The 12,527-nt window shown below is 46.6% G+C and overlaps 1 long non-coding RNA gene across 1 annotated transcript in view; it reads right to left on the reverse strand.

The window, feature by feature from the left end:
* LOC310901572 overlaps positions 1-12,527 on the reverse strand; it is a 119,987-nt gene that overhangs the window by 32,294 nt on the left and 75,166 nt on the right. Inside the window, exons 9-10 of the long non-coding RNA XR_014585903.1 lie at positions 12,371-12,522; positions 11,158-11,330 (exon numbers count right to left, since the gene is read on the reverse strand). This is a non-coding gene — a long non-coding RNA (uncharacterized lncRNA). The remainder of the gene's footprint in view (positions 1-11,157; positions 11,331-12,370; positions 12,523-12,527) is intronic.

Consider the following 12,527-nt stretch of genomic DNA (forward strand, 5'->3'; position numbering starts at 1 on the left):
GGGGATTGCCAAGAGGGCTGCAGTTTCCAGAGAGCAGAGCGTGAGTCAGCAGAGAGCAAGGGTTTTTTATATATATTACAGAGTGATGATGCCCTGAAGACCACAATGACACCTCTTTACTCCGAGCCTGTATGTGTTTTAACAATCAGGCAGCAAGATCTCATTACTTCCTGACAGAGAAACTCCCTGCAAAAGCAGCAGTGATATTTTTTTTTAAATTTATTTTTATATATTTTAAAAGAGAGCTCGGGCAATCAGCATGCCCTAGAAGGGCTTACCATTCAGGGCAACTCTTTTCCATCTCCTTAATCTGATTCATCACCTCGGTATCTGTCAGCTTGTTTCTCGCTCCTACTGGACTTACAGCTCCATATGATTTGGGAGTTCTCAAGGGCTCCTTTTATTTGCTCTTAAATCCTGCTGAAAGCGTTCCTTTTCAGAAAACATTCCCCTCCCCTGGTGCTTGGCTGTCACTGACATCTACCACAGCAGTCAGCCCCTTGTGCTTGTGTTTGCTCCACTTTGCTGGCCCCCTTTGCACCTCTGCTCGAAGGACACATGAAAGCTGAGCCATGCAAAGTCACGTACCAGCTTTCTCTTCCTATGGAGACCAAAAGAGACCCAAACTGAGGGGAAAACCCCAGAAGCAGTCATACACATCCGCACACCTCAGAGTTTCACCACTTAAAGCCTTCCTTGGGGTCAGGCCAGAAACACCCAGGTGCTCCAAGACCCTTTCATTTTCCAACACCTTTCAGCTCCCATGCAACCTACCAAAAATCTTTTTCTTTTTTTTTTTTTTTTCCCCTCTCAGTTATGTGATAATTTCCAGCTTTCCATCACATAACCCACAATACAGCCTCATTAAACAACCTAAGTGCCGGATTTAGACATGTTGGTAACCTACCCCTGCCAGAAGGGTGGCACCAAAGAGGGTTCAACACCTTCATGCCAGCTGCTGAGCCCCCGCGCGAGGAAAAGCAGCCCTGTAAAATGATAAATACCTGTTATAAACCACAGCTCCCACACCACCCCAGCAATTTCTAACAGGGACAGACATTTCCTCGCTCTGCCCATGGGAAGGGGCAGGATACAAGGACAAGGAACAGCCCTGGCCTCAAATTGGGCCTGGCGATGGGGTGGTGGAGAAGGCCTGTGGGGGGGAGCTGGGCCTAACACGACCGTGTCAACCACACATTTATCAGCCAGGGCAGGTGTCCTCTGCCAGCCTTCTGCTCTTCACGGCTCTGGCCCAAAATGCCTCAGGGGTGCCTCGGGAGTGCTGCTTTTGAGACATTTGCCTTCCCAGGGCTGTGCCCCGCCGGCCTTCAGGGGTGGCCCAGGCACCCGGCGACCCCTTGCCATGGGGAGAGTCCCTTTTGGGTCAGTCTGACACGGAGCTTGGGTCAGGGCGACCCCAAGCTTGCTTTGTACTGCAGACAGCCTGCTGCTCCTTCCCATCGCTGCAAGGGATAATTAGAGGCTCTTCAAGAGCAACCAGGCTTTCTCCACAGGGACCCCAAGCTGAGATGATGTGGGAAAAATGAGTGCTGCCTTGTCTGGTTGGGAATTTCCTGGGACCACCGAGAGAAGCTGGCAGTGCTCCTCAAACCAGGAGCATCTCTGTAATGGTTTTTCCCAATTCTCAGGGCCGCAGGTCCCGGCCAAGGAAGAGTGCTATTGTGTTCGGGGCTTGATTACACGGGCAGGCGTTAGAAGTGGCTTGTTTCCCTGGCTCTTCTGCCCAAGTTTTTTGGGAGAGCTGGACTTTTATTCTGAAGTGAGAGCAGCAACAGCTCATGCAGCCCGACCGGCAAGCATTCCTCGCAGCGTCTGTGAAACATCAGGCGCTCTCTGTTCGAGCACATGTGGGCTCTTGCCCAGCTCATCCTCTCCTCTCCCTCACCTCTGAGTAGGGCCAGATACTTTTCTCTTCTATTTCCCCTGACTGAAATGGGTTTTGACCTCACTGCTTTCAGAGCTGGGAGCCTGAGTGCGTGATCTCACCTCTTGTTTGTAGGAAAGCAGGCTGTGATATCACAGAGTGAAGGGATTGAGCATTGATCCAAAACCTATGGAGGTCATTGGGATGTCATCGGGCTGTGCACAGGGCTACAGGTGGTGAGTTTAGGGAATGAAGCACAAAAGAAGATAGAGGAAGGGCTCTGCTAATGGCATGTGGCTGATGACTCCCCCCCATTTCCCCATGTTGCTTCTGTAAAACATCTTCACCAAAATATATCAAGACCTTTGGAGAGAGAGAGCCAAGAGTCGTTAAAAAAACAACAACAACAAAAAAAAAACAGCCCACTTTTCAGATATCCAAAGGCCATCTCAAATGAGCTGTGCCACCGAAATGAGTTACCGAGCAGTCCTGAGTTATGAATGTAGCAGGGAAAGTCAAGGTCAATTTGCAAACAGAGGGAACGGGAGGAAGTCCGACGCATAAATAATCTGTCATGAACTATTCACCCGTTGCTATTCCTATTACATCCTCAATAAGCTAATAAGCAGCACTGTTGCTCAACGGCAGACTGACAGCATATTTGCCTTCTGTGGGGTGATGCGATCGCTGCTAATTGATTTTGGCCACTGACTCGGAGTGCGTGGTGGATATCTGGGAAGAGCAATAACTTCACCATGCGATCATCCTGGTCAGTGACCAAGACAAGCTATTCTCCAACAATCACTGGACACCTTCCTGCATGCAGCTTCAGCGCTCAGGCTTAGCTCATAATTTGGGTGTCTTTCCTTTTCAGCCCTCAAGCACTTGCTTTCTGGAAACCAGACAGAATCCTCGTTCCTGGCCATTTAACCTTGTATTTCTGGACTTCGGTCCTTTGTGGTGAATTTTTAAATATATATTTTTCCTTTGAAAAGCTAAATTCTTCTGCTAACAGGACTAGAAAATCTCCATAAAACAGGAGGCATGGTACAGGCTATGGAGGTATCTGGGGACACAGCTGAGCTGTTTTGGACATGCAGTGTAAAATGTGTAGGTGATGCAGTGTAAAAATAGCCCAAATCATTTGGATAGCAGGAAGATAGCCCTCTCCTCTGGTACTGTGTTTCATTGATATTTCCACCCTCATTGCAGCCCCAAACCTCTCCCTCATGATCAAAAACTCTTTTCTCTGGCCAGACCTTCTCTCAAGAGCTACTGCTTGCCTTGCTGGACTTTCACAGGGAGATTGGTCACAAGAGATGGTCCATTTATTGCTCTAAAAACAGCTTCCCTCACTTGATGGCATGACTTTATCCACCACCAGATTTTTGGTCTTTTCAGGAAAAGCTTCCTACCAGAATCTTAGTTGAGAGTTGTAAATGCTGTAGTAAGAACAATGAGGGTAACCTTACCTAGCTTGAATGGATTTTTGTTTGGTAAATCCAAAGCAAGTGCTGTCTGGGCACAGATTTAAATTAACGCAAAACTTCTTCACCAGATTGGGAGCTTCCAGAAAAGACTGATTTATAAATGATACCATGTTTATGATACCATAAATGATGCCACAACCCCTCTTCACTGTACAATCTGAAGATTTAGACCTGAACTTTGTTTTTATCATCACAAGCCTGTAATTGATGAAAAGTCTTTCCCTCCTTTTATGACAATTTCATTACTTAAAAAGCTTATGGTAAGAGACCTTGTTGAAAGCCTCAGTCAGCCAGCTCAACCCCAGCTAAATGTGGTTTGACACTCCAGATAGTTCTAATAGATTTGTGAAGTGTGATTTCTCCCTGCAAGCACCGCACTAACTCCTCCCCAGTCTATCAGTTTTATCCAAGTGCCTACTAATTCTAACATTTCTGCCAGCTGCTCTGACATAGCAGTCACACTTCCTGGTATATAGGTCCCTGGAGATGCTTTCAGAACTGGTGGCATATTTACCATGCTCCAACCTTCAGGCACCGACCCTGATTTAAGCAGGAGGCTTCACACCCCAGCAAGCGATGCCATGGTTTCCCATCTCAGTGACATTAGAGGTCCTGGGAGAGTAACGCCTCGTTCAAGCAACCCATTGCCCTTCGTTCTCTCAGCGTGGTCTGATCAAGTTATCGTGGGTTAATGAGCCATCACCCACCAGGCATGCTGGCTGCTTTCAAGTCCCATTACAAAGGCGGGATTTTAAACTATAGCATTTCACTCCACAACAGAATTGAACGAAGAAAATGTATTTAGTCCCATTTTTCCAGCAGGCAGTCACAAATTAGGTAGGACAATTCCACTGCTTGCCATCGTGGATCAGTGCCCTGCTTCCCTTGGCCCAGTGATGCTCAAGGTCAGAAGAGATGGAAACTCCCCCAGAACACCCACCGGTTCTGGCCGCCTCCAAGGAGACTTTCAGGCTGAGGGGACAGCATGCAGGCATGTTCTGAGTGTGGGAGCTTTGTGCAACCCCCTGTCTTTGCTGCAGAGCCTGCATTTCAGGCTTACATCTCCAGCCACTCCAAGCAAATTGCGCCGTGATAGGATAAGCCAGGGCCGAGGCTGCAGAGGTGAGAGGTTAAACAACTCTTGAGCTACACGCTAGCTGAAAATACACGATGAGAGCTGTTGCCAGGTTAACTCCTAGAAAAATCAGCCTCAGCCCAAAGGGCAGATAATAAATTGGTGTATAAGCTAAACAAAGTGCTGACGCAGCCTTTGCTGGAACAGCACTCCCAGCGCCGCTGTAATACGGGGCCAGGCTGAAATTCCGCTGTGATTGACACTCTGCCATCACATCATTTGTTACCGATCCCATTTTTCCTCCCTTCCTCTGCTTTTCACTTCAAGGGACAGGACCTGCAGCAGCACAGCCTGCAGAGCCCTCCTCCGATCTGTTTTCCATTTGAGCATCCTCCTCTGAGGATTGACTCATGCTTCTTGACATAAAGCACCGCCTCTTTGGGCTCTTATAAGGAAACAGCAGGAGAGAATTGTCTAATTCAGACTTTTTGGCAGACTTTGCATACTATGCATTATAGCGTGCATTTCTAGCCAATGCCTTTGCCCTTTTGTGGTCATTTCAGAACAAACTGAGCTTCCTCCCCAACGTTTTGGGTACTTTTGCAAACTCACAATGTCTCAGACCAAACAGAATTAGTGTGAGGCTGGGAGTACATCAAACCTTGGAGGAATTATTTTAACATATGAACCATAAACACTCCTCTTCCATTTCTGCTTTGCTAGTAATTCACATCCCAGTGACTCCAGGATTTTGCTACAGGGAAATACATTTCAACATCATATACAACAAATGGGATGCACAAAGATTATCATGGCCATGGCCTGCATTTATGGGAGCCCTGTATCTGTCCCACGCTCAGGTCTTTAAAACTGGAGCTGTGAAAAAATGCCTATAGTGAAACACGAAACCAAATGAGACTGACCTGGCCTGGGATTTGGTTATATATGGGAAAGTCAGGCTGAGTTCACCTAGAGAGTTGTGAAGGTTCATGAACCTTGGGAGGGAGCAAAGGTCCAGTTCCGAGGAAGCCTAGCCAAACCTTTTCCAGAAATGTTAAACTAGTATATATTTGGGAACAGAGAGATCCTGTAAAATAAATAGTTTTAATAGGAAATCTATTGGAGGGAGACCTGGTGGTTTCAGCAGCGTTTAGCATTAACGTGGTGAATGAAGAGAAGGCTCAAGCTCACACAGAGCCTGAGAAGTGTTAAAAAACTCAGGCTGAACCCGGAGCCCCTTGTTCCTGAGAATCCTATTATAAATGTGTCATTTGCAGCTCTAGAGGTGAGAAGAGTTGACTTTATTGGGTATCTGCACCATATCTGAAATAGGGAAGTCTCAAGCTGGCTGAGCCCTTTACACTCTGATGAACTGAAGGCATCTCCTCATTTTCCCCTGAAAATTTTCTCAGGATTTTTTTGTACTGAAAACTACCAGTCTGCCCTCTATGCCCCTCCTTTTGGCCACGTTCAGCAAAATATTTCACAAACATGGACGAAAACTAACTGAAAGTTCAGTAAGCACTGTTATTTCCAGAGAAGGAAATTAAAATTTTCATCTGAAAATCATGACTATTTCCATGGAACAGATCTTTGGAGACAGGTCCTCTGATCATCAGTACTACGATGCCCTACAACAAAATATGGGAAAACCCCAATGTAACTGACTTTCTCAGAGGCAAAGGAGCATGCCAGCGACTTAACAGGGGCTGGAGATTTTGCTTTGGGTCATGACTCCACTTTTTTTTCAAGATTTGGCAAAGGTAAATGGAAAAAGATTTTCAGTATAGCTGGTATCTAATCTTTAAATTAGAAAGGAACTGAAACCAGGGCTTCGGACTTTCATTACCACTACCAGGCTCCTAAAGCTGGGAGGAAAAAGTATGATAATGCTTTTAAACACCAGATTACTAATCTGCAGCCTGATTAACGAGCTCCCATGTGCCAGACAAGCTGGTCTCAAAGGGACTCCCCTGCCCCTTACTCTGTGGGTCTGGGCAGCAGTGGTGATGCTCACCACAATGACTGCCCTGCCTCCGAACCCTGACAGCCCTGGGCTCCAAGAAGGGAACATACTGGTGGTCTTGGCCTCATGGCTGTCAGCAGAAGAGGACAGTGGGTGTCAGGGGATCAAGCTGGAGCAATTTTGGTGTTGAACCTACCTTTGATAGGTCTGGCTCGTGCCTCATCTGACTTGCTCACTCCGGGAGTGAACACAGACAGGCAGCGCAGAGCCCTTGGTTCATCTGTCAGCTTAAAAAAAACAACAACAACAAAAAATAAAAAATAAAAAATAAAAAAAACAGAAATAAAAAGCAGAAATTAGCCTTGCTTTCCCCTAAGAGAACATCCCAACCATACTGTGATAGGAAAAGAATTAGGAATTAAGAAAGAACGGTGGCACGAATGCCATAAACATCACTTCTGTGTGCGCTCCGCTGCCAGAGCACACATAATAAAGCTTAATTTCCTGGTGCTGTGCCCTGCCTGTAATACACTGCCCAGATCTTCCTACTGCTCCCAGCTGAGAGCCAAGTCATTCTATAGGATTATTTTGTTAAGAGCAAAGCTACTTGATCAGAAGAGATTTAACACCAGATTATGGCCACAGCTTTTTCCGGCCCGGCGGCTGTGGAGGAAGAGGGCAGGAGCTGCTGGTGATGTGAGGCTGAGCCTGGAGCTTGGGAGGCCTGTGTTCAGCCCTTGCAGCAAGTCCCCTGTAAATTCGGAGATAAGACACCCTCTACTGCCTTTTCCACACCGAAATACAGGGTTTGAGGAAGGGGGATGTGTTACAGACAGTGAGACGCTCGCCTATTATGAGGGGGATAGACAAAAGCTCTGATGCCAGCACACCAAAACCTCCTGGAAGCCAGAAGCCACATGCCTTTACGATGCTCACAAGCTCTTTCCCAAGCCCTGTTGCCCATCCCATGGCCCAGCACCTGCACCCCAAAATCAGCTCTAGCAGAGTCTGGGCTAGCAGGGAGAGCCAGCCCTGTGCCAGGCTTGGAAAGAAGCTGAGGCTTCAGAGCTGAGGGGTCGTGGTCTTAACCACACAGCACAGGAGAAAATTCTGTACAAATAATAAATTCGGACATGATACTGGTTGTGCCATTACCGAAAGGTCATCAAATAGTATGAATATAACTTTTAAACATTGGTATCGGTAACGTGTGGTAAGCCTACCATCCCATCCCATCCCATCCCGTCCCACCCCATCCCACCCCACCCCATCCACTTTCCCCAGCCTGTCATTATTTCATATACCAAGAACCCAATTGCCTGAATTTTACACACCTGAAGCAAACTGTGCCTCAAAGAACAGCAACAGAAACCCTAATCATGACTCCCATAACCCAAAGCAGCCGTCATAGGATGCTTTGAATCTCTTCCAACTTCATAAAACAATGGCAAGGCCTCCTTTCATTGCTATGGGAGCAGGTTTTAGCTCTTCCTGAAACATTTGAATACGTATTTCTCCAGGGCCATGCCTTAGGGTTAACTTTATGCAAAATACTGGCAAAGCCTTACCCTTTGAGAGCAAGAATACAGCAGGTAAGCAGTTCCCAAATGTTTTGTAGTTGCTGTGTACGCTGAAGTACTAAGCAACAACAGGACCCACCACATAGCAGGGGACACCTCTGGCATGCCAAGCCCTGTGGCAATGGGTTAAAAAGCTTCACGTCAGCTGTGGGGGCCCCTTTGGATGTGCAGCCTGGTACAACCCATGGACCAGCTCTGCGACAGACAGCCTGCAGGGTTTTGTGGACCTTCTCTTCGAAACCACAGGACTACATCATAAAAATAACATGGCAATGTTACTTAGACTGGAAAAGAAAAAAAAAGTGAATTTAAATAAAACATCATGGAACATAACTATAACTACAATATTGCCAGCTGTGTCTCCGCTTACACAGCCTTACCAGTTACTGGAAATAGTGATCAACTTGAAAACCCAGCCTACTCTTGGTATAGGATACACTAGTGAGGCTGTCTTCCCATCTCTGTGATGAATTCCTGGATGGCTAAACAAGGAATCACTGTTGGATATTGTAACAAAGTACTGATGGGCAAAACAAAATGATGATAAGTGATGGAGACAATTTTAAGGTTTGGTTACAGGCACCCTGATGGACTTGCTAATAGCTTGTGCCAATCGACTACAGAGTCTTTTACTGTTAACTGTGGATTAGCTCTTTATATTCCACTTATATATTAACTTCACTCATGTAGTGATGACCCCAGGTCTTCAGCTTCCCTTCTGCAAGAACAAAGCTGAAGGGAAACGCAGGCTGGGCAGTGAGAAACATGGCACTGATAAACAATGTCACGGAGACATTGAAAAACAAGTTCCAAAACATTACACCTGAGATGTGAGAAAGCACTGACCAGTGGTCCTCAGCCTCCACTGGCCCCTGGGAAGTGGTGGTGCAGACAAGGTGATGAGCAGGAGCCGTCACAGCAGCCCTCCCTGATCACTCAGCTGCAGAAGCCCTGACCTCTTTTGAGGCAATGCCCCAGGGACTGCGGGCATTGTGTTGCTTAAAAGCTTGATACTCAAGACTCTAGCTGAGGCAATGTATTACCTTTCACGGAGGAAATGAGTGCAGATTTGGCTAGGGACATAAATAAATATGAGATCATTTTCTTGGGGCTGATTTATGTGATGAATGATTTGCTGTTTCCACCCTATGTTGTTCCAATCTGCGAGGTAGCGTCCTCCTTCTGAAGTCAACAGGAGTTGCAGATGCTCTTCAGCTCAAAAAAACAGGTTTTGCACAGCCAAAATAAGCCAAAAGCAGGCACTTCTCATCTCTCTCTTCCAACATTTCGTATTTGCATCATTTGTTACAAACTAATGAAACTAATCATTGCTAAAGCCACGAGGCAAATCATGACTTGTCTTTTTCAACATATTTAGGCCATTTTTACACATATCTCATACTAAAATGCTCCCCTAGTCTGAGTGTTTTGCATCAGATTTTTCTTCATACATATATATATTGAAAGAAACATCAGGAGGACGTATATATTGAGAGGAAACGTCAGTGTCTCTATTTGGGATTCTGATTATAGAGGAGTTTAACACAATGCCCATACCACAAAATTCAGCCTCGTGTGCTCAGTTCTGATTGAAAGGATCTGACTTTAGTGGTGTGATTATACATGCAGTGTTAATAAAGTGTAGGACAAGGCTACACATACTGCTCTAAATCAGCATTTGCGTTGATACCCAATTAAGCACTACAAATACATAGCTTGGTTTCTACCATCAAAGCACTTTGTGAACAATAGGAGTCTACAGCAAAATAATTGCATGTGTGTATCCTCAGATGGAGGGAAGATGTGGATGGCCGGGGGGGACTGAAAGGAGGAAAGCTCTGAGTTCCTGCAGACTTGCTTTTGTCAGAAGAAGCACAAAGTTTAGCTTAAATCTGTGCTGCATCCTTCACGCAACTGAAGACAGATTACCAACTTTTTGTTGTTCATCAAGTTCATTGAGTCATACATTTCCATGTGGGCTACAAGTACGACGAAGAAGAATGGATAATCTTCAAGGGCAGTGCTAAAACCTAGAAGCATCTCCTGTTGGTGGAGAGAGCCTGAAAGAGAGGTCTGGGATCTTCCCTGCTGCTGCTTTTTTGTACCATAAAGCTGGAAACAGCAAGAGAGCCAGCCTGAGCTGCCCCGCAGTGAGAGGAGGATCTTCCATCCCTAATTCTTTTATGCTGGGAAAATAAAAATTTATGGCATTTTGGTACAGAAAATGCTTTCTGTCTGGTTCCAGTCCCAGACAGAACCAACCTGTTACAAACCACAATCCTGTGCAGTTTAGGGTAAATACCAAGGCACAGATGGGGAAAAAGAGAACATCTCTGCTCCGCGTGCCTGGGCAATTCTGGAGCCAGTTTGGAGTATTGGCCAGAATTTCAGCCACATGTGGGACAGTGATGTCAACCCTCCCTACAAGCATTTCAGGTAGAGCTGAGAGTGTGATGAAAGATGGCTTTGAACTGCTGTCACAGTCCTTTGCCACTGCATTGAGATGTGCCCCACACCAGTATGAGTAAGAGTGGACTAGTGCTGCTGCATTTACTGTCCCATAAACAGTGTCAGAAGGAATTTTTAGCAGGTCTGCTAGGGAGTACCTTTATTTTGGCTCTGTGCTGTCTGCTAGTTAAACCTAGCAGAAAATGGCAAGGTGTTTCTGTAACAAATTGGCATTGTTTCTGTTTGTGCAGAAGGAGAGCTTTTAAACAGGAAACTCTTCCAGATTTTGATGGAAATCTGGATCATGACATAGAAATATTCAAGTGTTTCCCACTGCTCACCCCAACAACCACAAGTCTTCACCAAAGATGTATGGAAGGCAGAGTGGGACTCTGTGGAGCATTTTAAAGCTGCTTCATGCTGCCAAACAGCTTGTGTGGTCCTGGTCAGGTATGTTCTCAAGGGGACATTACCTGCCTTAGGTCCTGTGCACAAGGAGGTTAAAAGGGAACACCTTCCACTCTTGGTCCAGGTCTTGGTGAAATCTGCTCCCCTGAATTTCTAGGAATAACCTCTATTTCTCTTTACACATACTCTGCCCACAGCTGAAAGAATCAGACAGTTCCTGCATTTACCTGCTGGTCTTCCACCAGCCTTGAGAAATAAATTCCCCAAGAAAACTCAGCTAAAACAGGCCAAGCACAACGCCATACCTTGCCATGGAGCTCTGCTGTGATGATCATGCTCTGCTTCATGTTTCTTTTAGCCAGACTGCAGCCAACTTGACCAGTCCACAAAGAGCTAGGAGCCATCTCCTCTAATATTTAGGGCCACCAGAGTATGGAATATCATGTGTTTCTTGCAAGCAGTTCTCCGTGAAGACAGTCTTGGGAAGAAAAGCAGAAGTAGCAAGGGTTATTCCCCATCTCCCTCATGTCCACCTAACTCTAGTCTTCGAGCTGCTGCAAGCACCTTGCTGGTAATAAATCCTTTCTCATGCATCCTTTTCATGCTAGCGCCCTCAGGCAATGCAGAGTGGAAAGAGTAAGGTTTCAGGCTCAGTACCAAGGAATTCCTCTTTTCAAAAGGCCAGACACAACAGCTGGGAAATTTTGGGTTATTGCTGCTTTGTGTCAGCTCTTACCCACTCCTGGAGGGGTCTGTAATTTCTGAAGCTTAACAGCATTTGAACCAGGCCGAGCGATCTTTGAATTATTTTTTGGCTGACATTTCACAGAGGTGTGAGTGTGTGTACTAACACATATCTGCATGTGTATTTTATATCTGTATGTATACACACATGCCTCGGGGGAAGGCAGGCGGGTAACTCAGCACGTCTAGCCTTCAAAATGCTGATTCAGGAGCCTGGAAGCTGCCCCCATGTTGCTGTTTTTCCAGACCCTGGCTAGTTTTCAGCCAAGCTGAGCCCAGGGGTGCTTGAGATATCTGTTTAGGGTGAGGGTCCAGCCTGAAAAGTAGCAGCTGCTAGCAGCACTGCTGGGCTGTAATGATTAACAGATTTGTTTTTGTGGTGTTCACATTCCCTGTGCTTCCCCTGCCTTACCCCACTCTCAGGGAGCTGCCTCCTCCTCCTCCTTCTCCTTCTCCTCTTCCTCCTGCACACGCCGAGCCCCTCAGGGGCTGTACATTTCTGTGGACAGCAGCAGTGGAGACACCACAGCGCCCACCAGGAGCAATGAAACGGTGATGTTTGGGCTGGTGCCTACAGCAGTAGCGTGGCTACACACACAAGCCCACATTCATCCCTTTCCCCAGACTCTTTTTTGAGACACAAAAGAGGGAATCTCGTCATTTTCAGGAAAGGCAAACAGAGCTGTTTGAGCATTTTCCCCCCTTTATGCCCTGAATACTTTGCTTTCACCAGCCCTCTGAGCCTGAGGAGGAACATCCCCTCCTCCTACCTACCTGGCCCAAAAAATGCAGGTGGTGGGGACTTTTCTTGGCGCTTGCCTCGGGGGGATTCGCTGGGGGAAGCACTGGTGGGGATCTTGGCAGGGCTGTGCAGCAAGGCACCGGCGCTGGCTGCCTCCCTCCCTCACGCGGGGATCAGGACTCTGCTGAG

Source organism: Anser anser (assembly GCF_964211835.1).
Source record: "Anser anser genome assembly, chromosome: 6".
Lineage (NCBI taxonomy): Eukaryota > Metazoa > Chordata > Aves > Anseriformes > Anatidae > Anser > Anser anser.